The sequence below is a fragment of the Phascolarctos cinereus genome, unplaced genomic scaffold (genome assembly GCF_003287225.1).
Source record: "Phascolarctos cinereus isolate Bilbo 61053 unplaced genomic scaffold, phaCin_HiC Scaffold_4;HRSCAF=312, whole genome shotgun sequence".
Classification (NCBI taxonomy): Eukaryota; Metazoa; Chordata; class Mammalia; order Diprotodontia; family Phascolarctidae; genus Phascolarctos; species Phascolarctos cinereus.
In genome coordinates, this window is record NW_027555847.1 from 222,421,185 (window position 1) to 222,448,407 (window position 27,223).

Genomic DNA, 27,223 nt, shown 5'->3' on the forward strand with positions numbered 1-27,223 from the left:
AGGTTGGAAAAGGGGACCACAACCAAATATTACTTAAGCTAAGATATTGTTTGAAGGGGGAGGAAGGATGATTTTGAACTGCACATTTAAAGTGGAGAAAGAGAAGGGTCAAAAGGGAGCGAAACAGAGACAGAGGCAGAGAGAGAGAGAGAATATGAATGTTCAAAGTGGTAAATGGCCACTGACATGTCTCTACTCAAGATGATTTTAGGTAACATTGAAGAAGAAAATCATTCACAATATGTAAAATACAGTTTGGGGTTAACACTCACCTCTGTGCTCTCCTGTAGTAAGCAATATGTGATCCATATCTTACTTTTTTCTAAATGGAGAGGGCAGGGTCATAGAACCATTCACTTCAAGTGAAGGAGAAAGAGGATACTGACTTTCTGTGGGTCAATAGCCCAATCACTTCAGGGGGAAAGATAATGATCTCAATAAGAGAAGAGTTACCTTTGGTTATCACCCTCAATCCATTTCCTTAATAAAGTCTTTTTGGTCTTCTACACATTTTCAAACAGGGAAAAGTATAGAAAGATTTTTTCAGACTAGAAAAGTATTTATTTCTTAATATTGCTAGAGAAGTTAAAAAGAAGGTTTTTAATATGCTTCCATAGGCAGGTAAAAGGTATGACCAGAGATCAAGTGGGAGTAGACTAGCAAAGTGAAAGTAATTGCAGAGGAAATGTGTTGTCCCAGAAGAGGAATGAGATAAAAATCAGTTCCAGAAGTGGAAATGGAGGAAATCAAAAGCCTAACAGCTATAACCTTAATTGTGAATGCATTAAACAATCCATTTAAGTGAAAGTGGAACAATGGATAAGAAAACAAACCCCCACAATTTACTGCATACAAAAGATACATCTAAAGATTAAAGACAGGCTGGCAGAAATTAAATTTAGACTAATCTTACACCACAAATGAAAATAAACTCTAGATGATCACCTAACCTAAATAAAAAAGGTCACATGATAAAATATTAGTGGAGAAGGAAATGAGTTGCCTTTTGCAACTGACTAGGGTAAGAATTCTTAACTTAAAAAGTGATAGAAGTCATTATGAAATATAAAATGGACAATTTTGGTTACATGAAACAAAAAATTTGTGTAACTAAAATGAGTTCAGCTGGAGAAGTAGCTAATTAGGACAAAATATTTGTAGGAAATATTTCTGATAAAGGTCTGATATCTAAGCTATGTAGGGAATTGGTAAAAATACACAAGAACTAAAGCCTTTTCTCAATAGATAAGTCATTAAAGCTTGAAAATAGTAATTTTCAAAAGATGAGATACAGGCTATAAACATGAGAGGTTGGATTGCCTTCTTTTTCTCTGTTTCAATCTTTTCTTTTGCCACCTTACACATTTTCTTCTAGGCCTTTTTCTGCCTGAGAGACTATAGGAGTTATTTTTGATTTATTGTCAGCTATAGACTTGATAAGATTATATCATGTATTTCTCACTTTCTTCTTCCTCCACAGTTCCCCTTTTAAGCACCCTCCCATTCTACAATTTACTCTGCACCCCTAAAGGAAAAACAAAACAAAACCAAACCTTGATTCACCTTAAGCAAGGTTGGTTTATTCCACAGTGTTTTAGCCCTATTTTTCCACCATCATTTCTATTTAATTTTTTTCATTCACTTGTCTCCTTGTGTACTTTTAGAAAGAAGTCTCTTAATGATCCCTCTGTTAGCAGTTTGTTATTTTTGATGATGTTAACTAGAAAGAGAAAGGATACCTATGAAGTTGATGATTTTAACTCCATAGGTGTCTTTTTTCTCTCTCTTTTTTTTCAAATTTGTCACAGGCATTTTTATTAACAGACCATTAGAAAAATTGTCATGGTAGAGACCTTTAGTTCATTCTTCTACTAAGCCTGTTGATCTGGTCTTCCCTGTTAGCAGCATGTCCACCTTCCACAAAATGTGTAGTCTTTTTTTTCATTCCACCTCGTGGAGAAGATAAATTGAAGGGCCACAGGAAGTTGTTGGCAGCTTTGAAGCACTTGCCAACAGTGTAGATCTCATGCATCAAGTCCTCCATGCAGATAATTCCATATTTACCAAGAGATTTTGCAATAAAGGCATTATCCATCAGGGCAGTTCTCTGTTTCTTGATCTTACCATAACCATGTTTGTAAATCAAGTCATTCACCAACTTCAGGTTTGGGTAACACCATGCAATGTACGGTTCCACAATCTTCAGCATGTTGATCGAAGCCTTGTTAAGCTTAACAAAAGTGTCATTGAAGATTTGGTGAAGATGAAGAAGCTGCAAAACTTTTTGGATCTTTCGCCTAACACTGTTGATAGCTATGATTCTGATCACAAAAACTAACTTGGGTTCAGCAGGTACATAGTAGTTGCCAGCTTTGTGTGGCATTCTAGCCAGCCAGAGTTCACTTTTGTACATCTGTCTGTACTCCTTATGGTAGGCTTTACCTTTTTCATGGAAGGCTTTCCTCCATATTTTAGAGAGCTTTTTTTACAGCCATCTTCTTCATCAGGTGTTTGCCCTTCAGTATTGCAAAAGCCGTTTGCTTTTCCAGAAGGGACTCTGGAATGGATGGTAGCTTCTCTTTTTGTCTACGCTTGCCATGATTCCAGCTGGAAAAAGTGTCTTTTCTCTTTCTAGTCCCCGTTCCTTTTTTTCCCCTGGGACAAATTTTTACCAGTTGCTGGATTTGCTTACATTTTTTATTTCTGTTGTGTAGTAGGTGTTTGCAGAGCAAATAATCTGCTCAGGTCTGATTCTCTTTGTAGGAATGTTTCAGTGCCTTTTAAAAATTGAATATCCATCCTATTTCATTAATGATTAGACTCAGGTTTGCAAGGAGTGTCATGATGGGTTTCACCTTGAGCTCCTTTGCTGTTCAGAAAAATTATTCCATTCCCTTCTTAAGTTTCTCGTGGATGTAGAATAGTCTTGTGTTATTAGAGCATTCCTTTCATTCTTATTTGAAGGTTTTTCTATTACTTACAGAATGTGTTGTTTGTCGTTGGTATTTTAAAATTTCACCACTATGTGTCTTGAAGTTTGCAGCATGGATTTTTTCCTAGAAACAATTTATAGATTCTTTTGATTGGGTTTTTTTTTCTGAGTTCAGAAGTTCTGGATAGTTTTGTTGTATTATTTCTTGCATTATGGCATTCAAGAGTTTTTTTTTTTAATTTGTCCTGTTCTGCTGGGAGACCTATAATCTTTTTTAAAGAATTTGAAAATTTTTATTTTTAGTTCCATTTTACCTCACCCATTGAGAAGGCAAGAAATATGATATTCATTATACATGTGAAGTTATTTAAAATATATTTCCACATGAACCATATTCCAAAAAAAAAGTTAAAAAATGTGCTTCAATCTGCATTCAGAATCATCAGTTTTCTTTGGAGGTAGCTAGCATTTTAAATCACGAGTCCTTTGGGATTGTCAAGGATCATTGTACTGATCAGAGTAACTAAGTCTTTTATGGTTGATTATTGCTATGGTATTGCTGTTACTGTGTGCATTGTTCCCCTACTTCTACTCACTTTACTTTGCATCATCCCATATATGTCCTTCATGGTTTTTCTGAAACTATCTCCTTTGTCATTTCTTAGAGCACAGTAGCATTCCATCAAGATCCTGTATCACAGCTTTTTCAGCCATTGCTCAATTGGTGGGTATCCCTTTCCTTGCCTCCATAAAAAGAGCTGCTATAAATATTTTTGTATATATAGGTCCTTTTTCTTTTCCTTTCTTCTTTTTGGGGCTCAAACCTAGTAACAGTATTGCTAACTCAAAGGGTGTGCCTAGTTTTATAGCCCTTTGGGCATAGTTCCAAACTATTAGGAGCTCTATTATCTTTAAATTGCTTGCTATGTGTTATGTTTTCGGGATCAATATATTTTTCTTGTATAGAGATCATGTTTTCTTTTAATATTTGTTTTTTTTCCTTTTCTTCTTCCAGATTGTTCTCTTCTATATATTTGCAATTCCTGCAGTAGATAGAAAGAATAGAAATATTGTACAGTCAGGGATGTAGAAAACCTACTTCAATCTTCACTGTCTCCTGCAGGAATTGGTACTTCTGAGAGTGGCAGAATAGGAAAAAAAGGGGACTTAAAAAGGATGGGATCACTCAATAATAACTGTTTAGAAGGAACTCAAAATAGGTGGTACCTTATAAGCTTTAATTCCACGAGGAATATGCAGGTTAAAAGAGAAAGGAATACTTACTAGGAACATTAATTTAAAAAATAGACTAGAATAGATAGAAAGGAAAGAGAAATAATACAGAAAATGAAAGAAATCCTTTAAAAAAGATGCAGAAAATAAAATTAAAAAAACTAAGAAACAAAATAAGTTGAAGGGAGGAGGATTTTGCTTGATTAGACTGAGAAAAAAAAGAGGAGACGAATTAGACAACTAGATGAAAAGAAAAAGAAAAAGGAATTAATACATTAAGGAAAACTCTAAAACTAGGAAAAGGGGTGACAAATTGGAGGAAAGGTTAAAAATGAAAGAAAGAAAGCCCATGGGAATAGGTTAAGAAAGGCTGAAGCAGCCTTAAAATAGATGAAGCTAAGAGACAAAGCACTGTCTTTACAGAGGAAGAGAAAAAAATATTCTAATTAAGGAAAAAAATCCAATGTTAGAGGCAAATGGAGGAAAATATAAACCTAATATATCTTTAGATACGAATGAATTAAACATTTTCATTTTATTTGTTATTTATATTTATTATTTACTGTAATTTCTTTGTATTTCTATATATGTCCAATGAACAACAACTGGCATTGGGGAAATTTTGCAGACTTGAACTATTACGAATTATATCTCAATCTTCAGTCTCCTTTTTGTTGTATTTTTCTCCTGTTTTCTAGATGTTGATTTATTTTAGAACATGTACTCTTGTTGTCATTTTCAGAAAACCATTCACTAATGATGTGCTGTGAATAGCTTTTGTGTTATAGTAAGTAGTTCAGTGAGATATTTGGGATATTTGGGATAGTGCTGGATACCAGTATTATACTATCTTTACTCTTACCAAATTTACACTCTGGAGAATGAGTTTTATTTTTCTCTACTGTATTTTTTTTAGCTATAAAAGAGACATGACAATCATGAAGTTATTATAGAAACAACAAACATTTTGGAAATATGAATTGATAACTGCTTTATAATACCATTTGCCATAATGTCGGTTTTTGGTTAGTACTATTTAAACTCTTTTATGACTCTAATTAAATTTACTTCTTCCTCTAATAACAAAAATTAATACAGAATCAATTAATTCAGTACAGTCAAGTTGTCATATTTTGAAGAAGAAATTTGAAGTATATAATTAAAAATATAAATCCAAATTAGGACTACATATAGGTATTACAAGATGAGTATTATTTATGCCTTTAAAGTAGGGACTAATAAGGAGATTACAAATAACTTAGGTATTTTTTTTTTAAGAGAATCTACTTATGATGTAGATGTTTTGCAGTGCTTAGAGAGAAATAAGACAGATAATTTGGTCTGTGGTCAATGAATGAGGATACTTTAGTGTGTTCTTTTTTGGGGGCTGAACCACAGATAGCCATATCATTTTTTTTTGGTCCTTCATTTTGTTTTCTCTCTGTTTCCCATGGCTTGTCCTTGCTTTGCCATCCTATAATTTTTGTATCCGCCCTTAGTAATTCTTCTTTATGCCACTATTTCTTGTTTGCTTCTGCTTTCCTTGTTCCTTTTTTTGTCTCTTTCCATGAATTCATTTACTGGTTCCACTCACTCAGGGTCACTGTCATCCTTTTCCCTGGATACATTCTGCTTTCTGGATGCTTACTTTAGGTCATGTTCTTGGTTTACAATGAAGAACCAAATTTAGAACTACCTTTGATAGACCTAGTACTTAAGCCATGCTTGTAGGAACTGTTTATGGGTGTAACACACTTTGAAAAGATGTAACATAGGTTTCCAGATGACTCATTTAAAGTAATTCTTTCTCCTTCTTATTATCTTGAACTAAAAGGCCACACATTTATTTTACTTGGGTGTAGGAAGTGGGATATACTTTAACACAAGACTGTAGAAAACAAAGTTTATCATACTCTTTGCTTTTGTGTGTGTTGTGTGTGTGTGTGTGTGTGTGTGTGTGTGTGTGTATGTGTGTATACAGGTCAATTTGTTACAATAAATTCCTTACCTCCTCTGCCGTCCTGAAATTCAAAAGATTACAACACCTAAAATGCAATGTGTTTCCTTTGTTAGCAATTCTTAATTCTTGGACTTGATTTTGTCTGGACTCTCCCTTGGTTGTGTTTTTCCCAGTCCTGGCATTTTCATATTTATGCTTGATTTTTTTTCTTTTGTATTGCAATAAACAAAACATTTCTAACTGTTTTTTTTTGTTATCTGCTGTACTCTATTCCTGTCCCTTTTGTGTGGATTTCTGGACCTTTGCCTATAGGTTTTGTACAAACCAGAATGATTTGTAATGTATTACAACAAAGACTAACCTACATAGGTTTGTTCCCATTAACTCCAGAGACAGAACAGGACATTTGTGTCCTCTAGTCAAGCTCAATTTCACAAATATTCAAGTCTGTAAAATAAATACCTAATTATGAAGTATATGCATTTATTAAGATTAATAGTAAAATATTTCCAACACATTTAAAAATTATACAAGGTTCAGTGGCTTGACTAGAGAGATGTCAGTAATGTCCACAATCAAGTCTTTGTTGAATGAAGTTATCATACAAGGCACAAAATAGACATATGAAGTTCCTTCATGGTGGTTTGCCAACGTCACAGAAAATGCCTGGCACAGTCAAAGCCAAAGAAGGATTCCTTTTTCAATAGTTGGGTTTTCTAAATGTTTCTAATTGGTAGATGATATTTTAGTAATTACATAAAACCCCAGAGTAGGACAAAGGTTCCTGAGTGATATCAGTCTACACTAATATAGCAAAGAGCAGTCTAAACATCCATGCTAGGAAAAAAAAGTGAATGAAGAATGTGTATTACCTGATAGCATGTAGTCTTCATCAATATGACTTGGGCCAATATTGCAAATAAACAATTAGATAGGTTTTGAATTAAGTAAAAAGGGGGAGGTAGGGGCTGGTCCAAATTTAGGAAATTGTTTAGTGCTTTCACTGATCCCAAACTGCTGCTACAGAAACCCATCCCTTTAATGTGCCATTAGTCTCTTGGTGGCGCTGTAGACTATGAATTATGGAATTCTGTGCATGACCTTGGAAGATCTAAATTGCAGATGACCGTAAAGGCAATGGAAAGACACACTCATAGGCTTCATTATATTACCAAGCATAACTTGAAAGTAAGATGTGATATCAAAGAAATATTATAGGAACACAGGTGGACCTTGTTAGATCCCTGCGCTCTATGGGGCTAGGACTAATGGGTCCTGGTGCTTAAGTACAATTAGTAGTAGGATGGGTGGGGGTGGACAGGGAATAGAATACATCTGGGATAAATAAGAGTGGTCTCAACCATAATCTGAAATGAATGCCATGCTATGGCCATTCAGAGTTACCTAGGGTGATAATAATTTAGAAGGATTAAACAGGAGAGACAGAGGTTTTCAAGCAGAGGTGAGATGACTAGCCATGTATTGAAAATGTTGCAGTTGTGGATTCCTTTCCTGTAGGGGTTGGACTAGATAGCCATTGATGTTCCTTTCATCACTCGAATTCTATGGTTCTTAGTGTCAGGGAGCAGTGGTCTAAAGCTGGAGGTGATAGTAAGGAGATTATCATAAAGTAGGTAAGGGGACAATGGGGAGGAAAAATCACAGTGGATTCCAATTTCACTTGCATAAATTCTCCATTGAAGAAAGCATATTTTTGGGTGGCAGTGGCATGATAATATTGTCTCATCCTCATTCATTTGTTTGTATACAGTCACTATACATCTGGATTGATTGAATACATAGCAAGTATGAGAGATGACAGCTCAAGTGTTGTTATTGGCCACTTGAAATATAGAAAACAAAAGGTGGCCATTAGTATTTTGGGCTGATGTATCTTGTATGAGAGATTTATGGAAGACATCACACTGAATAAGAAAACATGGAGAGATTATGATCTGTCTTGATGGAAAGAGTATCCAAACTGAGATCATAAATACACTTAAATATGTATGCAGTATTTAAAAAATATCCCATATCTTTCTTCCTCTCCCTATCCCTTCAGCATTGGAACTGGGACATAGTAAAAGGGATCAGGAATTAAAGCAAGCATCAGGCATTAAATATACCAGACAATAGAAAAGCCAATCATCTCACAACAGTTGCATCAACTAATAAACCTGTGGTGGAGATAGCACCAAAGATCCTACAAACTTACAATTTTTCCCTAGTATGTCTGGAAGCCAATGGAAAGTAAACCCAGCAAGCTGATGAATCTGCAATTAGAATTTGAGTTTCTTTTGATTGTCAACTTCAACCTTAATGATTTTTTTCATTTACCTGCTTTAAACTTCGAACTTTTAGTGAGAAAAAAAGGTATTTTTGTGTTGACACTTAATAATAATAGAGCTGATCAGATCTGGTATTCCCCCCCACCCAGTATTTATTGCTATTTAGTCTAAAATTAAGCATCACTTTGTCTAATGGCATCTTATGGAATCCTAGCACTGATTCTCATGCCATGTGGACTCTAGCCCCTGATGCTGGAGGTTTTTCTTTAAAATTTTTTCATTGATATCTTTTTGTTTTACATCATCTATATTTTTCAATGTATTTCTTTTCTCATAATAGACAATAAAACAAGAAAAAATGGTTCAGCAAAACAAATCATATTGAAAAATATTGACATATACTGGCCCCTATCTAGGGATGCTTTTTTCCCCCTCTTTTTTTGGTCATATTTTGTGATTAATTTTTTTTAGTTCTGAACTGAAACACTCTAAAAAGAACATTTTCCATACATACATCAAACACAAAAAGAAGATGCCATATGAAAATCATGAATCTGCATTTCACATTTCTTGCTTTATTTTTTAAAGAATATATGTTCCAGGGATGGGAAATCTGTGGCCTTGAAGCCACATGTGGCCCTCTAGGTCCTTGGGTGCAGCACTTTGACTGAATCCAAACTTCACAGAACAAATCCCCTTAATAAAAGAATTTGTTGTGTAAAACTTGGACTCAGTCAAAAGGCTGCACCCAAGGACCTAGAAGACCACATGTGGCCTTGAGGCCACAGGTTCCCCACCCCTGGAACAAATTCTATACATTACTTTCAAAACTGAACTGTTTATATTTCCTTAAAAATGTCCTTTTATTTCCTTATGTACATTTAAACAAATATTACAGTGGCCTTTTTTGTGTGTGTACCATTGCTATTACTAAGCAACCTTTCCACCTCCAATTAAAAATTGTGAGAAACAAAAAAGAAACAAAACTTGTAACAAGAAAGCAAATGAATTCACACAGTGCCCATATCCAAAAATGTATTTCGTTGTACCTTGTGTCCATTGCCTGTGTCAAGAGTTGGGTATTGGTCATTAAAATTTCATTTGGTCAACAGTGAACAACCATTAAGTCGTTTACCATTCTAATGGGAGAGACAACATGCAAACAGCTATGCATGTATAAAATATACAGTATAAATACGAGGTAATCCCAAGGCGGTGGCACTGACAGGGGTGGGGTGGTGAATGGGAAAGTCGTCTTGCAAAATGTGGGATTTGAGCTGAGTCTTGAAGGCAATCAGAGAAACCAAGAGGCAGAGATGAGAGACAATATTCCAGGCATGGAGGACAGGGAGTGAAAAGACAAAGCTGGGATACAGAATGTTCAATGCAAGCAATTAGCAAGAAGGCCAATGACACTGGATTGTAGAGTACATGGAGAGAAGTAAAGAAGTATTTGTTAGTTAAGTGCTTACTGGAGCAAGAAAGCTGTAAATTTAGGATTGGATCAGGTTGTGAAGGGCTTTAAAAAGTTAAATGGAGATTGATTCTAGGGGTAATAGGGGAGGTACTAGATTTTATTGAGTTGGTGTGGAGTGACATGGTCAAGATTGCATTTTAGGAAGATCACTTTAACTGAATGGAAGATAGACTAGAGTGGGGAGTGGCTTGAGGAATGGAGACCAACCAGAAGACTATTGCAGTAGTCTTCATGTGAGTTGATGAGAGCCTTAACAGTTGATGGCTATGTGATTAGAGATAGGTATGTGTACAAGAGATTTTGTGAAGACAGAAAGACAGAACTTGGCAGATTAGAGATGGGAGGAATGTGCTGAAGAGTCAAGGATCACCCTGAGGTTGTCAGCTTGGGTGAGTGGGAGTATGGCAGTACCTTCAACAGTTTCACGGAGGTTCAAAAGATGATGAGCTCTGTTTTGGACATGTTGAATTGGAGATGTTTATGGGACATCCAGTTGGAGATGTCTGGTAGGTAGATTAGAAGTTAGGAGAAAGATTAGAGCTAGATAGATAAATTTGTAAATCATCTATGTAGAAATTATATTTGAGATGATAAAATCACCAAGCATCATAGTGTATAGAGGGAGAAGATGGTCCAAGATAGACCCTTGGGGTACACTAATGGTTAGTGGAAGTGATTTGGAAGATCTCAGCATTCCATTTCGTTTATTTTGTTGTTATCGTATTCCTGTTGTAGTTATGTACTCTCTTAAATACATGTGCTACAACTTGTTTAGCCATTCATATCTAAATGATGTGGGACCTAGGTGGTGCAGTGGATACAGTACCAAGGCTGGAGTCGGAAAGAGTCATCTTCCTGAGTTCACATCTGACTTTAGACACTTACTAGCTGTGTGACCTTGGGCAAGTCACTTAATTCGATTTGCCTCATTTTCCTCATCTGTAAAGTGAGCTGGAGAAGGAAATGGAAAATCACTCCATTATCTTTGCCAAGAAAACCCCAAATAAGATCACAATGAGTCAGATACAACTGAAAAATAACTGAACAAAAATCCAATCGATGGGCATCTACTTTGTTTCCAGTGCCTAAAAGGTCATTTTATGGAGAACTCATATAGGCAAGCACTCACATGATGGTCAGAAGAAGCGATACAAGGACACTCAGGGTTTCTTTTAAGAATTTTGGAATTGATTGAGTGACATGGGAGAAACTGGCACAGGAATGCCCAGAATGCAAGCCATCATCAAAGAAGGTGCTATGGTCTATGAGCAAAGCAGAATTGAAGTACCTCAAAAGAAATGTGAGACGTGCAAATTTAGAGAATCCACCCCAAATGTTCACATGGACTATTTGTGCCAAGTGTGTGCTTGAGCATTCCAAGCTTGTATTGGTCTCATCAGCCACAGTTGGTTGCGTTGTAACTTGACTTTACCATAGTGATATCATTTTGGTCCCCTTCAAGAATGAAGGACAACAAGCAACCTGTTCTTTGCTACTACAAAAGGTACTGTTATAAATAATTTTGTTATGTGGCACATTTCTTTTTATCATTGCCTCCCTTGGAGGTATATACCTAGCAGTGGAATCTCTGAGTCAAAGGTCCTTTGATTTTTGAGACACGCCAGATAATATGTTAAGATGTAGCTTAGTGGAACATGATAACATTGGCTTTCTGGGAAGCAAAAATACATGCAGTAGCTACACAATACAGATCTGCGGGTGTCCAGAGGGGCTTTTTATCCTCTAACCTTTTCACCGTTTCAATGAGTCAGGAGTACTACTGATGGAGGAAAGCCCACACCACACTTTTCTTCAATCAGGTACAGGTTAAAACATTGGTTTCAATGACGCATGGCACTTAGATGGATAACCACTTCTCCAGGCCTTGAATTTGCTGTTGCCTGTTCATCTTATACTTCTTTCCCACTTTTATTCTTCCTTAATTTTTATCCTATGCCTTGCTTCCTTAAGTTACACAGCCTTTTTCTAGTACCCTGAGCACTTTGGAAAAAGTTATGTGCAAAATGTGCATGCTTATACACCAAAAAGACTTAGATTGTATCCTTATATGTTACTGTAAAGTATTTGTCAATTTCTATACTGTGGGGTCAAAGTTCAACCTTAGAAGGTGAATACCCATATTATATTATTGATTCATATTTTTTATCCCTTCAACAAGAACTCCAAAGACAGAGGAAAGATTTTTAATAGATATTTACCAAGAAATATTGGTAATCTGAAATCAAACCAAATCCCTTTTTTGGGGACAGTATGGCTGTTTGTGATTGGAAAATATTTGTAATTTGGTTTCCAGATATGTGATCATTTTGCCAACTATTTTTAGCTTAGTTTTCATTTAGGAATAACTGTTCACAGCATAATCTTGATTAACCAAATTCTAGCTATACAGATTAGCCAGATTTTTATTAGAAGAGAGGGCACTCAATAAGTTAATAGCAAAAATTTATTAAAATCAAGAGACTTGCTGGGTATGTTTTGCAGTCACTTTACATTTAACCTAATCATCTGCCTCTTCTACTTTTTAGATAGATTAAGTGTTTTACATGTACCTGGAACCATGCTAAATGTTGGGGATACAAATATAAGAAAACAAGATAATCCCTACTTTTAAGGAGCTTATATTCTAATAGAAGAAGACAAAATCTAAATGGAAGGGTGTGTGTGTGTGTGTGTGTGTGTGTGTGTGTGTGTGTGTGTGTGTGTGTGTGTAGGATGCACTGGACAAGGCTACTAGTGAGAAGGTGGTACAGGCTAGGAATTGAAGTGAGAATAGCTATATCTCCTCATGAAATGGTGATACTGGCAAGGGATGCATCAATGAGAAGAGCAGTCCCTAGGGTGAAGGCACCTCCTGGTGGGCAAGGCTACTGATGAGAAGGTGGAACAGCCTGGAGAGTGGTTGAGTTTAAAGTGATGTTTTCAGCTTGATGAAATGGAAAATCCATTGGTCAAAAACCACAAAGTTTGAGTCCTGGCTCTACCAGGAGCTCTATATCTGTGGACAAATTATTTAACCCCTTTGAGCTTCAGTTTCATTATCTGTGAATTGGGCATAATAATACACTGTCTCACAGTGTATTTTTTTTTCTTTTTTTCCCTTATTTTGGCGCATTCAGGGTTAAGTGACTTATCTAGGGTCACACAGCTAATAAGTGTTAGAGGCTAGATTTGAATTCAGGTCCTCCTGGCTTCATGGTGTATTATTAGGAAAGTGCTTTGTAACATGGTAAAGCACAATATTAACGATGAGCTTTTATTACTGTTCTTCTATTCGCTATTGTGCACTGATTATTGATGTTCAGAAGGATGAGCCCAAGGATTTGTGAGGTAAGGATGATGATAGTAATCCACCTTTATATAATATTTTAAAATTTTCGAAGCACTTCTATATGTATTCTCTCATTTGATCCTCACAACATCTTAATGAGGGAAGTATTATAGGGATTTATCCCCATTTTACAGATGGAGGCTCAGACTCAGAGAAGACAAGCAATTGCTGCTTGAGGGCAGGGACTTTTTTTTTTAAACCTTTCTTTGTATTTCCAGCATTTAGCATAGGGAACTTGATTTATGAGATTCTTCTCTTTCATCTTCAAATACTCTCTAGATGCATTTTATGCCAAATCCTACGCATGTTCATTTTCTCTTTAGTTACTTTTCGTCATTTTGTAATACTATCCATAGTCTTATATCATCCTTCTCCATGACATTTTGTAAATGGACATGTGCTCTCAGCCAGTACCCTTGGTCACCGAGTCTTTCTGCCTAGAATGGAAATTGTTGGATCAAGCAGTTTCTAGACTCTTTGGGCCTTCTCATTGTGGCAGCTTTTAACTGTAATATCAGTTCAACTTCTTCAGGGTATAATAATCAAATCAATAATCATTCCCTGTCTCTGTCTAATCTTTACTCTCTGCCCAACTGCTCGTTCCTTCCTGGTCTCTTCCATCCTTAAGACCCTCTTTAGATCTCACTGTCCCCTCAAACTATCATCCATTTTATCTTCTCTGAGTCATAGTCAGTCTCCCCTGATTGCCTCTACTTGCTCCCCCTTCAGTTACTTCTGAACCTCTTGTAATTTGGCTTCTGGTTTCATTACTGAACTGAAATTGTCTTCTCTGAAGTTACCAGAGATCTCTCAATTGCCAAATCTAATGGCCTCTTCTTTATCCTCATACTCCTTGACCTCATTGCAATATTTAATAGTGTTGATCGTCTCTTTCTTCTAGATATCCTCTTCTCTCTGGGCTTTTGAGATATTACTCTCTTTTGTTTTTTATCCTTCCTGTCCAATCATCCTTTTCTGTATCCTTTGTTGATTGTCTGTATTATACCCCATAAGTGAACTCTGTCCCGAGCTCTCTTTTCTTTCCTCTCTTACTTTCCCCCTGGGTGACCTGATCAGCTTCCATGAATTTAATAGTTATCTCTATACAATTGATTTCCCAAGTCTGTATATCCAGCCCTAGTCTCTATAGACCATCCTGTACCACTGCCTATTAGACATTTCAAGCTGGATATCTCACAAGCATCTCAAAACTCAACACATCCCAAAACAGAATCCATTCACTCTCCCTTCCAAAACCAATTCTCTTTCACACTTTCTTATTTCTGCTGAGGGCATCATCTTTTCTATCAAGGAGGTATCAGCCTTGGTGAAATCCTGGGGTTCCTAAATCTATGCCACATAACCAAGCCTTGTTGATTCTGCTGTCCCTGCATCTCTTGTTATCTATCTGCTCTGTACTCTCACAACCACTACACTAATTCAGGCCCTTCTTACCTCTTTAGCTGGGCTGTTACTATAGCATGCTAATTGGTCTCCCTACCTTAAGTCTGTCTCCACTCCATTTCATTCCCCAAATAGCTAACAAGATTATTTTCCTAAAGCACAGGTCTGACTAGGTCACTCTAATACTCAATAAACCCCAGTAGTTCCCTATTACTTCTAGGACTGAAAACAAACTCTGCTTTTTGTCATTTAAAGCCCTTTACCTCCTGGCCCCAACCTACCTTCCCAGCCTTACTATACATTACATCTCTTCAATCACTCTGCAGTTTAGACAAATTAGCCTTCTCATTGTTCCTCTTGAATGATACTCCCATCTTCCCTGATATTGCACTGACTGTCACTATTCCTATACTTCACCGCCTTCTCACCTGCCACCTCTTAAAATGCTTCAAGACTCAAGTATCATGTGTGTGAAGCCTTTTCTAATTGGTTCCTTCCTATCCTCACCCCCACAAAATTACATCGTATTAATTTTGTATATATTTTGTATACTAATATGTGCATATTATTTCCTCTGATGGAATGTTAAGTTGTATAGTATGTTAAGGATTGTTTCATTTTTTTTTCTCTTTGTTATGTTCACTTGTTTGTTACATTTATTTGTGAATTTGTCATCCTAGTAGAATGTAAGTCCCATGAGAACAGGGATTCTTTTCACTTTTTGATTTGTATCTCTAGTATTTAGCAGACAGTAGCACATCGTAACTTTGTAATAAATGATTGCTAATTGATTTTTAAATAGATTAGATTGGAGCTGCTATAATTGGAAATGGTATCATTTAATATCGTTTTCCATTTTAATAATTCGGTATTTACTTTGATCCTTGCTCAAACCAGTAAGTCTAATGAGCTTATGCTACAAAGGCACATTATGCTGAAGCATAAGTTAGATCTGTGAAGATTTTTTCCTGTCTGACAAAATCTAGTCAATTAAAAATTTTATACCATTTGTTTTCCATGTCTGGTGCTATATTCTTCCCCCCGAATTCCTATGCTAACTTTACAGTACTCTGCTCTCTCTGTTCTTGCCCCATGGCTTCACACTCTGCACTTTTCCATTTCCCCAATCCCCTCAAAAACACCTAATGCATCCTCTCTCCCCTGCCCCCAAGTGAAAGCAGAACCAACTGCCACCCTCCCATAGGAGAGAGACACCTTTGCCCCACTCTGCCCACCAGCCTGCTCATCCTGTTCTTTGTGTGTCAGTCTGCACTGCGTACCGTGTGTCTTTCCCCAGGCCCTGTGTGTCACCCATCCTCCTCTGTCTGTGTCCATCTGGCCCCCACGTGTCTGCCCCCTTGATGTTCTTCCTCTCCATTCTGTCCAGGCTTCCACATGTCCTTGAATCCTATGTCAGTCCCTTCCCTCCTCAGGCAGTTGGCCCTCTTCCTGCCTCCCTCCTTTCATCCCTCCCCTCACCATGTTTGTAAAAATCACTTTATGTAGAGGAATGTTGAAGGGTCCACTTATTTAAAGTGAGAACTGTCATCTCATTGGAGGTACTCCATGAATGTTTATTATATTGAATTTGTTGACTTACAACAAGCTCTATACACATTAAAGACATTATTATATAAAATATTGAGACTGAGTCTATAGGGCATACACAAAAATCATTTGCCTTTACATTAACTTTTAAGCCCTTTTCATATTGTTGCTAATTAAAATGGTCATTTGCTCATAACATAAAAAAGTACATTGATTATGGGTGGAACATATATTTTCCGTGGTCAATTTTTACCTTTCTCAACCTCTAAGAAAGATGAAGACTTCTGGTAATAAGAAGATTGCTGTGGGTTTCTTTGGTGACTCTTGGAGTACATCCCTAAACTAGAAGACAACGGGGGAGACAAGAACCACCCATGATCCTTTCATTTACATTATTTGAAGGAATGTTGTTGCTACTATCTCACTAGGTGTAACATCATCTGCATTCCGTCTACTTCCATTACTAGTGCTAGTGCAAAGAGGCAACCAGTTTAGTGTTGTGATACTGGTTAAGATATGGTCATTTCTCCCCAAGGAGCTTTGCTAGTCTTTCAACCATTGTTAAATTATTTCCAATTCTTCCATTTATCTTATCTTCTAACAAATTTAGGGTCTTTAGTAAAGACTAGACTCAAGACAAATAAATATTTATACATGGTTTTATTTTTCTCCTATTAGATAATGAAATATTTTTGCATCCACATATAAATCTTTTCCTCTATGTGAAATATCTCCCATCTCTTGGTTTTCCTTTTATTCTTTATTTCTGAGAAGACAGAATTTAAAAACACCATCCTCCCTGTATGAATTGAGTTACTGTCTGGAATGACAGTAGTCAGTTAACCTTTATTAAGTAACTGTTATGTGCTAAGCCCTGGGGATATTGTTGTTGTTGAGTTGTTTCAGTTGTGCATGACTCTTCATGACCCCTTTTGGGGTTTTCTTGGTAAAGATATTAGAATGGCTTGCCATTTCCTTCTCCAGTTCATTTTACAGATGAGGAAACTGAGGCAAACAGGGTGAAGTGACTTGCCCAGGGTCACATAGCTAGTAAGTGTCTGAGGCAAGATTTGAACTCAGGAAGGGGAGTCTTCCTAACTCCAGGCTTGACACTCTATCCGCTGTGCCACCAAGCACTGGGGATTCATGTATGAAAAAGAAAGATAGTTTCTGCTTTCAAGAGTTTATAACCTAATGGGGCAAGACAAAACAGAAAAGGAAGCTAGAAAGGGAGGGGGAAGGTAGAAAAGTCAGAGAAGTCCCAAAGTAGTAGAGGCAGGTGGCAAATAAAGAAATGTCTGTACCAAGCCCCCTAATTAAATTAAGGTTTTGGAGGTCATGGCTCTTCTCTCCAACTGAAGGAGCAAGGGTAGTGATGAGGTATGAGTGCCAACGCTGATTGGAGTAAGTATGAAAAACTCCGGGGGGGTGCCTGTTAAGGACTGCAGCAAACAAGCAAACAAAGGAACCAAAAAGAGGACAGACATCCTATTGTTTCCTCTTTGCTAGCTAGTATTAGCTCCTCATGGACTTGGATTCCTGTTTTAAGATATGTTCTTTGGTAATATCTCACTTGACTAAAGCTCCTACCCCCAAAAATAAATTGGGGATTTGGGTATCCTGTTCGTTACTATGCAAATGGAAAACCAGCCATAATAACAGCATAGATTTGGTAAATTTATTTAGTTGAGAAATGGAAAACAATAGAATTATTCTCAGCATTGATTCTTCAAATGAATAGTCTCTTTCCTTGTTTCTCTACATAGTCTAGGAAGGAAGCTTCTATTCTCCAAGTTCCCATGGGAAAACAGGACCATGTCTTGGAGCCTTGAGTAAGCTACTTGCAATTCTCTATTGTCATTTTACTTTCAGCTGCAACATCTACATGGCATTGACAGACCCCAGCTATGGCTTTTGCCACAACTCTGCTGGGTTATCTCTGTAGTTTGACTGGCTACTTGCTCATCTAGTCCATTCAGAAATCTGTTCCTGGGTGACTTTAGGACTTTAGGACTTCTTTCCATTTCTCCCATGTGGCTCTGCTTCTATCTACTTACTTCCAATTGGCATGTATATTGCCTTCCTGACACAGTTGCTTTGTTTTGCAGCCAATGTGATCCCATGGGAAATAAGAAGTCCAGGGGACCTGTGTCAGGCATACTCTTAAGGCTCTGTAGTCCACCTGAAAATTTTCCATCTCTCTTGGAAGAACCTCTGTTATGTTCTTAGCAGTAGGAGACAGACAAACAAATAACCACTTCTGCCACATAACTGGGATTTTAGTCACAGAAAAGTATTTTTTCACACAAAGAAATAGTAGACATTTATTTTTGCAGTTTCAATAAAGAAAGGACCTGGAAAAATGCTGTTTAGAAAGGGCTTCCTAATGGGGACAATATGAGGTAGTAGCAGCTTTTTCTTCTTAGTTTTATTAAGATTGATGTTTCTAGTTTTTCCTCTTATGACTTTTAGATGTATACTCTGAGCAGTTTTTAAGTGAAATGTAAGATTTCAAAAGTATTATTTTTAAAAATCCTTATGGCTAGATAGCCATTGGGAAGGACACCATTTTCTGTGTTTAACTTTTCTCTTTGGATAGAGAATAAGCTTTGGGAAAATCATATTCAAGCCCCTTTTTCAGAGGCAAATCATGCTAATAATTGCTTCTGGACTGGTAGTATCCTCTGTTGCAACTTTGGAATCACATTTGTAGTCACCATTAAACAGAAGAGCTTATGTTGCCTTTGTACTATAGGTTTGGAGGTTTTGTAGTTGAGGGAGAAAATGAAAGGGAGGGGGGTAGTCATTTCCTCCTGGGACCCCCATCCTTGGAATATGGGAATTACTGGCCTGGTCTAGACAATCCCTTTCTCCTACCACCTGACAGGAACAATTGTCTAGTCACCATCCTTGAATCTGTCCCTGCAGAGAGATTTTTGTGTACTTCAGTGGGGAATGGGCAAGGGGGAATCAGTTGGAGATAGTATCATGACCTGACAATCCAGCCTCCAACAGTGATGACTGACTAGCTTTTGCCTAATAGCAACAGCCCTGCACCTGCCTTTACCCATTTGTGGACATTTATTGAAATGAATAACTCAAAATCATTTTCTCATATTGTTCCCGAGCCCCTAGTCAGTGTTCAGGTTTATTGATTATTCACTTATGCCTGTATAACTAAGATGAGTCACTGTTAGTCTCACAATTTCCTATTTACAAATAATGAAACATATAAAAAACAGCTATGATTAATCATATTTTATCTAGAGCAGAGGTTACTAACTTTTTTGTATGTCATGGACCCTTTTGATAGTCTGGTGAAACCTATTAGCCCCTTCTCAAATTTGTTTTAAATACATAAAATAAATACATAGGATTACAAAGAAAACCATTTGGCTAGCAACTTGCTTGTCTAGTCCATCCAGAACTCTGTTCCTGGGTGGCCTTAGAACTACATCTGTCTTAAAATGCACTTTTAAAAATATGTTTTTAAAAAATTCATAGATCCCAAGTTGAAGATTTATGATAGAGTGGGAATTATGAACAAACTTAAAGAATGAAAAAACCCCACAATACATTTGTATTAAATGTCTGCCATTGTGGGCAAGAGTAAAGAAGAGAAAGAACATTATCATCTTTCATCATATCTCCTGAAGAGAAAAGTTTATTTCACTTAGTTATCAGGCATTTTAAAAATACTTAATATGTGCCACTGTTCTGGGGATGTAAAACCAAAGCAGAATGAATCTCTACCTTGAAGGAGATTATCTTCTAATGAAGGGGTACAACAGGTATGTAGAGCTTAAATACCACTTTCTTCGGGTCTTTAAGATAAGTTAGGAAATTGGAATGGTGAAAAATCTCAGTTTTGTTCCTTCAAATTTCAGTCACTTGACACAAACATGCATGCATTGTAAGCAAAATAATGAACTAAATAATATTGTCTGTATTCCTGATTTTTAAATACATTTATTCAGGATTACATCAATTTTCATAAAATTCAATATGAAATCTTGCTTTTTGCCTTTTTATTGATTTTGGTTTTCTATTGATTTAAGTTTATTTGAGCACTTTTTTGTTTTCTATGGAACACTTAGCCCTTCATAATTATTCTTTCTTTAGCACTTTTTGGGATGTTTCACAGTACATTACAAGTTTTGTTAAAACTGTAGTCTGTGTTCTAACTAACTTCCCTAATTCACCATTTTGTTCCCCCCTCCCCCATGTCTATGAAGTCTTTATCCCTCTTCACACTGCTTTATATCTACATATTGTAGAATTTAATTTAATTTAATTTGCGTCAGTAGAAATTAAGTTTCTTGAGGTCAGGGACCATTTCACATTTGTTTGCAACTCCAGTGTATAGCACAGAGCTTTATACATAGCAGGTATTTAATAAATGTTTATTTGAATTGACTGAAATTAATTGCATATTTCCATTTTTAGATTGAAGTATACAGACAGTTCTAGATTACCTTAAGTGGACTGTTCTGAAGACCTCCCCCTCCCTTCCCCTTGGGAAGCTCGAAGTGGCCCCACCTCCTCCGCAACTCATAGCCTAGCAGCCCAAGAGGCTTCAGTGCCTCTGGTCCTACAGCTGGAGGGGCTTCAGTGCCTGGGATACCCCCAAAGCAACGCAGTGCTTGGATTATAGGGCTCCTAGCTCAGGGCTCAGTGGGGTTGCTGTTGCTTCTGCGGTGCTGCGGGGGTCCTGGTGCCCACTAGCAGAGGAGTTGAATTTGTTTAATGAGAACTTATGGAAAGCAGAACTGTCTGTAATGCTTTCTAATTGCTTGGAGGTTTCAATTTGCAAGTGTAACACTTGAGATGGTGTGATTAAGAAAAACCTCCCTGGGGATTTAGTTATGGCCCCCTGGTACAAATAACTAGACTTCCTCTAGGAAAAGTTAACTGATAAGAAAATTGCACTCTTTTAACGACCTTTAAAGACAAAGAATGTAACTCTTAAAACAGTTCAGGGTAACTTAACTTATGGAGAATCTTAAGTTATAACATTAATTCAGATACAAGCTACTTTTTCTTAGACACTGTATTTCTTTCCACAGAATAGAAAGAAGTCATGGTAGTGTAGTAGAAAGAGAACTGGATTTGAAGTCAGAGTTTTGAATCCTAGTTTTGTTCTTTTACTACTTGTATGTGCTTAGGCAAATCACTTAGCCTCTCTGGGCCACCATTTCTTCATCTGTAAAAGGAGTGGGGTGAAGCAGATAATCACGAAGCTCCCTCTCACCTTTTAAAGCCTATGCTGTAGGACTACCTATAGTTTTCAGATAAGAAAAAATTACCTCAAGGTTTAATTTTTGCTTCATTTTCAGGACTGTAGTTTTTCATATTTTCTGTGGTTGTGGATCTGTCACTGACAAATTGTATGGAACAAGTTTCTTGGTACCCTACACATTTTTTGAAAAGAGAAATTGTCACACCTGATGAATTCTGTTGCAAATCACTTTATTGAAAGCTCTAATTAGTTAAGTCTTTTAGGTGCCGTACCTGAGAATGTTAGTACTTAGGTCGAAAAATGTCTGTGGGAAAATGAATCTTGACTACTGGACTGTGAGAGGCACATGTGGTTGAGTGGAGAGGGGGCTCAATTTGGAGTCAGAGGGCCCTAGATTTAAATCCCATCCTTGACACTTACTATATGACCTGGGGCAGGCTGCTTCTCTTTTCTGGTCCTCAGATTCCTTAGATAACATTCAATGTGTCCCTTCCTGCTCTTAATTTATGATTCAATCAGTAAGTCAATAAACATTTATTGAGCACCTACTAAGTTCCAGGCATTGTGTTAAAGTTCTGGGGATACAAAAAGGCAAAAGACAGCCCTGTCTTGAAAGAGCTTAAAATCTAATGGGGAGACACCAAGCAAAAAAAAAAATTAGTACAAACTAGATATGTACAGGCTAAATAGGAAGTAATTAAGAGAAGAAAGACACTAAAATTAAGAGGGGTTGTGAAAGGCTTCCTGTAGAAGATGGGACTTTAATGGGGACTTAAAGGAAGGTGAGGAAGCCAGTGGGTGGAGATAAGGAGGAAGAACATTCCAGGCATAGGAGACATTCCTGTTCATGGAATAGTCAAGAAGGCCAGTGTCATAGTACTGAGGAGTGCATAGTGAGGAGTAAGTTGTAAGAAGACTGGAAATGTAGGAGGAGGCTAGATTATAAAGGACTTTGAATGTCAATAAAAGGATTTTGCATTTGATCCTGGGATATGATAGGGAGCCACTGGAGTTTTTAAAGTAGGTGTGGTTGGACTTGCACTTTAGGAACATCACTTTGGTGGCTGAGTGGTAAATGGGTCGGAGTGAGGAAAGACTTGAGGCAGGCAGACCCACTGTCAGAGGAGAAAAGGGGGCATATATGGGAGATATTGCAAAGGTGAAATCTACAGGCCTTGGCAACAGATGAGGGTGGGGTGAGAGATGTTGAGTAGTCTATAATGACACTTAGGTTATGAGCCTGAGTGACTGGAAGGATAGAATTGCCTTCTACAGAAATAGGGAAATTAAGATGGTGGTGAAGGGAGGAGTGTTTAGGAGTAAAGATATTAAGTTCATTTTTGGACGTGAAATTTAAGATATCTACTCAACATTCAGTTTGAGATGTCTGAAAGGCAGTTGAGAATGTAAGATCAGAGGTCAGCAGAGGGGTTAGGGCAAGATAGGTAGATTTGAGAATCATGAGCATAGAAATTGTAATTAAATCTATGGGAGCTGATGAGATCACCAATATATAAAAGAGATAGGAAGAAGGCCCCAGACAGTACTGGGATAACTATTGGTTTGAAGACATGATCTGGATGAGGAGAGCTAGCAAAAGAGGCTGAGAAAGTGAATTCATGCAGGAGAACCAGGAGAGAATGGGGTCTTGAAAACTTAGAGAGAAGAGAGTATCCAGGGAGGTAGGAGTGATTAACAGTGTCAGAGGCTACAGAAAGGTCAAGGAGAATGAGGATTGAGAAAAGGCCATTGGATTGAACTTTGGAGAGACCCATTTTGGTGGAATGATGAGATCAGAAGCCAGGGGTTAAGAATGTGAGCTTGACATCTTTTGTAAGCTCTACATCTATTGTAGATGACTTTTTCAAGGAGTTTAGCCACAAAGGACAGCAGAGAAATAGGATGATAGTGGGGATGCAAGAATCAAGTGAAGGGTTTTTGTTTGTTTTTGAAGATGGGGGAAGACAGGTTTGTTTAAAGGAAGCAGGGAAGGAGCCAATTAGCAGGGGGAGATTGAAGATAAGTGTTAAGAGTGGTGATGACAAGGAGAAGTGTGTTGGAGTAGATAGGACTGAATGGCATTGTTTGATTAGGTAGAGGTACTAACCTTGGTAAGGAGTGAGGCCATCTCATCATGTGAGACAGGAATGAAGTTGGAGATAAAGGCAGAAGGTATATGAATGAAATGAGGTGAGGTAGAGGGGAGAAGAAGCTCATGGGGAATGTTTACTTTTTTTCCCTGTAAAATATGAGGCAAGTTTCTCATCAAGGAGAGAGAAAGAGGGAGCCAACGGAGGCTTGAGGAGGGATGAAACAGTTTGGAAGAGCTATTAAGGAGAGTGGGGTAATGAATTGCTGAGGGAGGTATAGTAAGATCACCTATTAGCAGTGAGGGCCTAGTTGAGACTAAGTAACATAAATTTATAGTGGGCCCAGTCAGAATGGTTGTGTGATTTTCTCCATCTTTGTGTAGGAGCAAAGATAGTGGGAGTGATCCAAGACTGAGGCTTGGCAAGATTCAGCCAGCAAAATGATAAGGAGGATAGGGATTCAAGAGAATAAGATAGTGTAGAGTTAAATTAGTGAATCACCAAGGGGGTCAAGATGGGTAAAAAAGGAGCAAGTGACTAGTAAAGTGGAGATAGCTTGGGAAAAAATTGAAAAGCCAAGGGATTAGAGGTCACAATGTAGAGAAAGAGTAGGATTTGGTAAGAAAAGGGAGAGGTAGAGGTAGAAAGCTAATCAGTTATGGTCAGGTAAGGGGATATTGGAATTCTTGAACATGAAGGTGGTACCTTTGTGGGTGCTGGCACAATCAAAGATATGACCATCTTTGTGTGTGGCTGAGGTGTGATGAGAGTGAATAGGTTGGTCTTGGGAAGTAAATAGGTTGAGAATCTGAGTAGTTAGGGCATTTGAAGGAAAGTCAATATGTATGCCTAAGTCTATAGAAGAGAGAAAATTGTGAGTCGTGTACTGAACTCATTGAAGAAGGAAGAGGAGTGACTTGGAGGTCTGTTGATAACAGTTACCAGGGTTTTGATTGAGTGTTAGAGATGAATAGAATGAACCTCAAAGGAGGTTACTGAGTGATACAGATAGAGCAAGTGGAAATGAAGCAACGGATCAAAGAGCATTCCAACTCTCCTGCCTTGACTAATATGCTGAGAGGAATGAGTGAAGGTTCAGCAACTACTGGAAAAGGGTGGTCAGGGAGACTGAGTTAACAGTAGAGAACCAGGTTTCAGTAATAGCTAGAAGACAGAATGAGTGGAAGAGGAAAAGGTTTAGGATGAAGGGAAGTTTGTTGCCTGTCCAATAGACATTCCAGAGAGTGCAGTAGAAAGGGTGGGTGATGTTTGGACAGATCTTTGGGGTGGGAAGGTTGAGGTAACTGGTTGGTGGAGATGGGGCATGGAATTTGGATGGTGACCTACAGGAGGTCAGAATCACTGGGATGTGGGATGTGGGCTATGATCAGTAGTGAGAACATTCATCACTGAGTTGAAGGTGCTACTCCTTTTCCAAAGGGAGATTGTGATCTGATCTTACATATTTATGTTAAACATTTGTTAAAATTTATTTTATAGGCATAAACAATTAATTTATCCGCTTTTGCTATTAAAGAATATAGCTCTCTTGTGGCTTCCTTTATTTTGATTAGCACAAAAACCTTTTTTATTAAAAAAAAGATACTGATTAGTTTATTCTGGTTTAAGATAAAACATAATGCAAAGTATTACTTAATATTTAAAAGTCTTTAATTTTTACTTGAATTCAGTTAAGTGATAACTTGGATTTTTAAAACTGACGGCTTTTCCTCTTGGTAATTTGTAGAAAAATTAAAATAATACTTTATTGTTCAGTTGCAGTTTTAAAGCTTTCAATTTTCCTGAAAGTTTAATGTACAAGGCAAGGTTTATTAATAAGCATTTCTGAAGTTATACAAATGAATCCCAGTAAGGGTCCATTCTTTAATGTCAGTGTTGTAAATTATTATCACATTGTTTCTGTGTCTCTGACATAATTTCTTGCAGAGATATAAATCCTTATTTTGTGGGTGAAAAAGGATATGGTTCAATAGGATTCAAGAACTAAAAAATTATTCTGTCTATTGAAATTGGTAATATATAATACGTCTTTGGAAGTAAAGAGTCAGAGTAATTATAAAGGAATGATAATGGAACCTGTTATCTATTTGGAAAAACAGATTTTATTGCCATTTATAATAAAAGCAAATGGCTTGCCATTTATTTTAGAAAGAATTATTAGATTTAGGTCCTAAAGAAGCTTTAGATTTTTTAATTCAATTAAATTTGGTAGCAGCTGGAACAAACTTTTAGGAATGCCATAATATGCTGTAGGAGACAGTGATACTTTTAGAGGTTCTGACCTTAAACCAGGAAGACACTGCCATTTCCAAATTCCAGAGACAGAAATGAAATTTTATTTTCAGTAATAAATGTTCTAAATTTTTAATGTGATTTTCCTTTGAAAATTTATTAAGCACTCAAAAATTAAAATTAAATATTAAATTAGTAAAATATTTGGTCTGTTTAAATGAAGCTTAATTAGTTAAAAATCACTATGGATTAGTGTTAAAAACTATCATGTTCCAGGGTGATAGCTTCCATCATCTTTTATGGGAGTCTTTTGCATTCTTTACCGATGGAACCTACTAATTCTTTTACAAAGACAGCATCATGTTAGGTAGAACGTGCTTCCTCATGCAATTAATTTGATCTAGACTTTCAATTGCACGGTTCCATTGATTCACTTACAAGCAGTAAGATGTTATAGACTACACTTCTAGCTTGTCATTTCTTTACACCAGTATTCTGAATGAGGCTTACAATGCCTAATGCTATTAAGATCAAGGGTTAACAGAAATTGTAGGGTTTGAAAATTATTGCTGTAATATCTGCAATTCCTAATAGAAATTCCAGGAAGCTAGAGGCTTCTGGGCAACATATGCAAATTAAATGGGAAAGAAATATTCCATATTCTGGGAAAGTCTTAATTACCTATAGCTGATCATATAATGAGGTCACAGGAGTCTACCTTTATATGGAGCTCTCATTTCTGATTTTGTCTCTGGCTGTGCTCCTAAGCAAATGTGTGTGTGTGTGTGTGTGTGTATACACACACACACACACACACACACACACACACACATATACACATACACAGACACATATATTTTCATTCCCTGTGGTTTCTGGCTTGCTAACTAGAAGATGTATATGATTCAAAGCTGTCAAATTTATGTGACAGAGTTTTCTACTTACTACATATAACCAGAAAGCTGTAGGAATGACCAAAACCCACAGAATTTTAGAGCTGGAAGGGATCTTAGTATAGTTCATAGATTTTGAGTTGGAAGGGACTTTATGTATCATATGTTCCAAATTCTTAATTTTTCATATGAGGAAACTGAGACCCAGAGAGTTTTGACTTCTCTAAGGTAACACAGGTTGTAGCAGAATTGGGATGCAAATACAGTTCCTTTGGTTTCAAAATTAGGCTTCTTACCGTTATACCAAATGGCCTCTCAAAAAACACATCTAGGCTACTCGAGACTTCAATTTCAAGTAAAATTCAACGAACATTTATAAAATGCCTACTGTGTGCCAGGCACTGGGATATGACAAAAGTGAAAATGATTACTTTCCCTTGAAGAGCTTATATTCTCCTGGGGAGAAACTTGTCTACACAGACAAGTAAATGTGAAATATATATCAAATAATTTCAGGGATGAGGGAAGGTTTGGAGCTCTGACAATTAAGGGGATCA

The 27,223-nt window shown here is 37.1% G+C and overlaps 1 protein-coding gene and 1 pseudogene across 1 annotated transcript in view; one reads left to right on the forward strand and one right to left on the reverse strand.

Annotated features, from left to right (window-relative positions):
• SDK1 (sidekick cell adhesion molecule 1) overlaps window positions 1–27,223 on the forward strand; it is a 1,163,851-nt gene that overhangs the window by 57,383 nt on the left and 1,079,245 nt on the right.
• Window positions 1,856–5,176, reverse strand: LOC110201905 (large ribosomal subunit protein uL30 pseudogene; annotated as a pseudogene).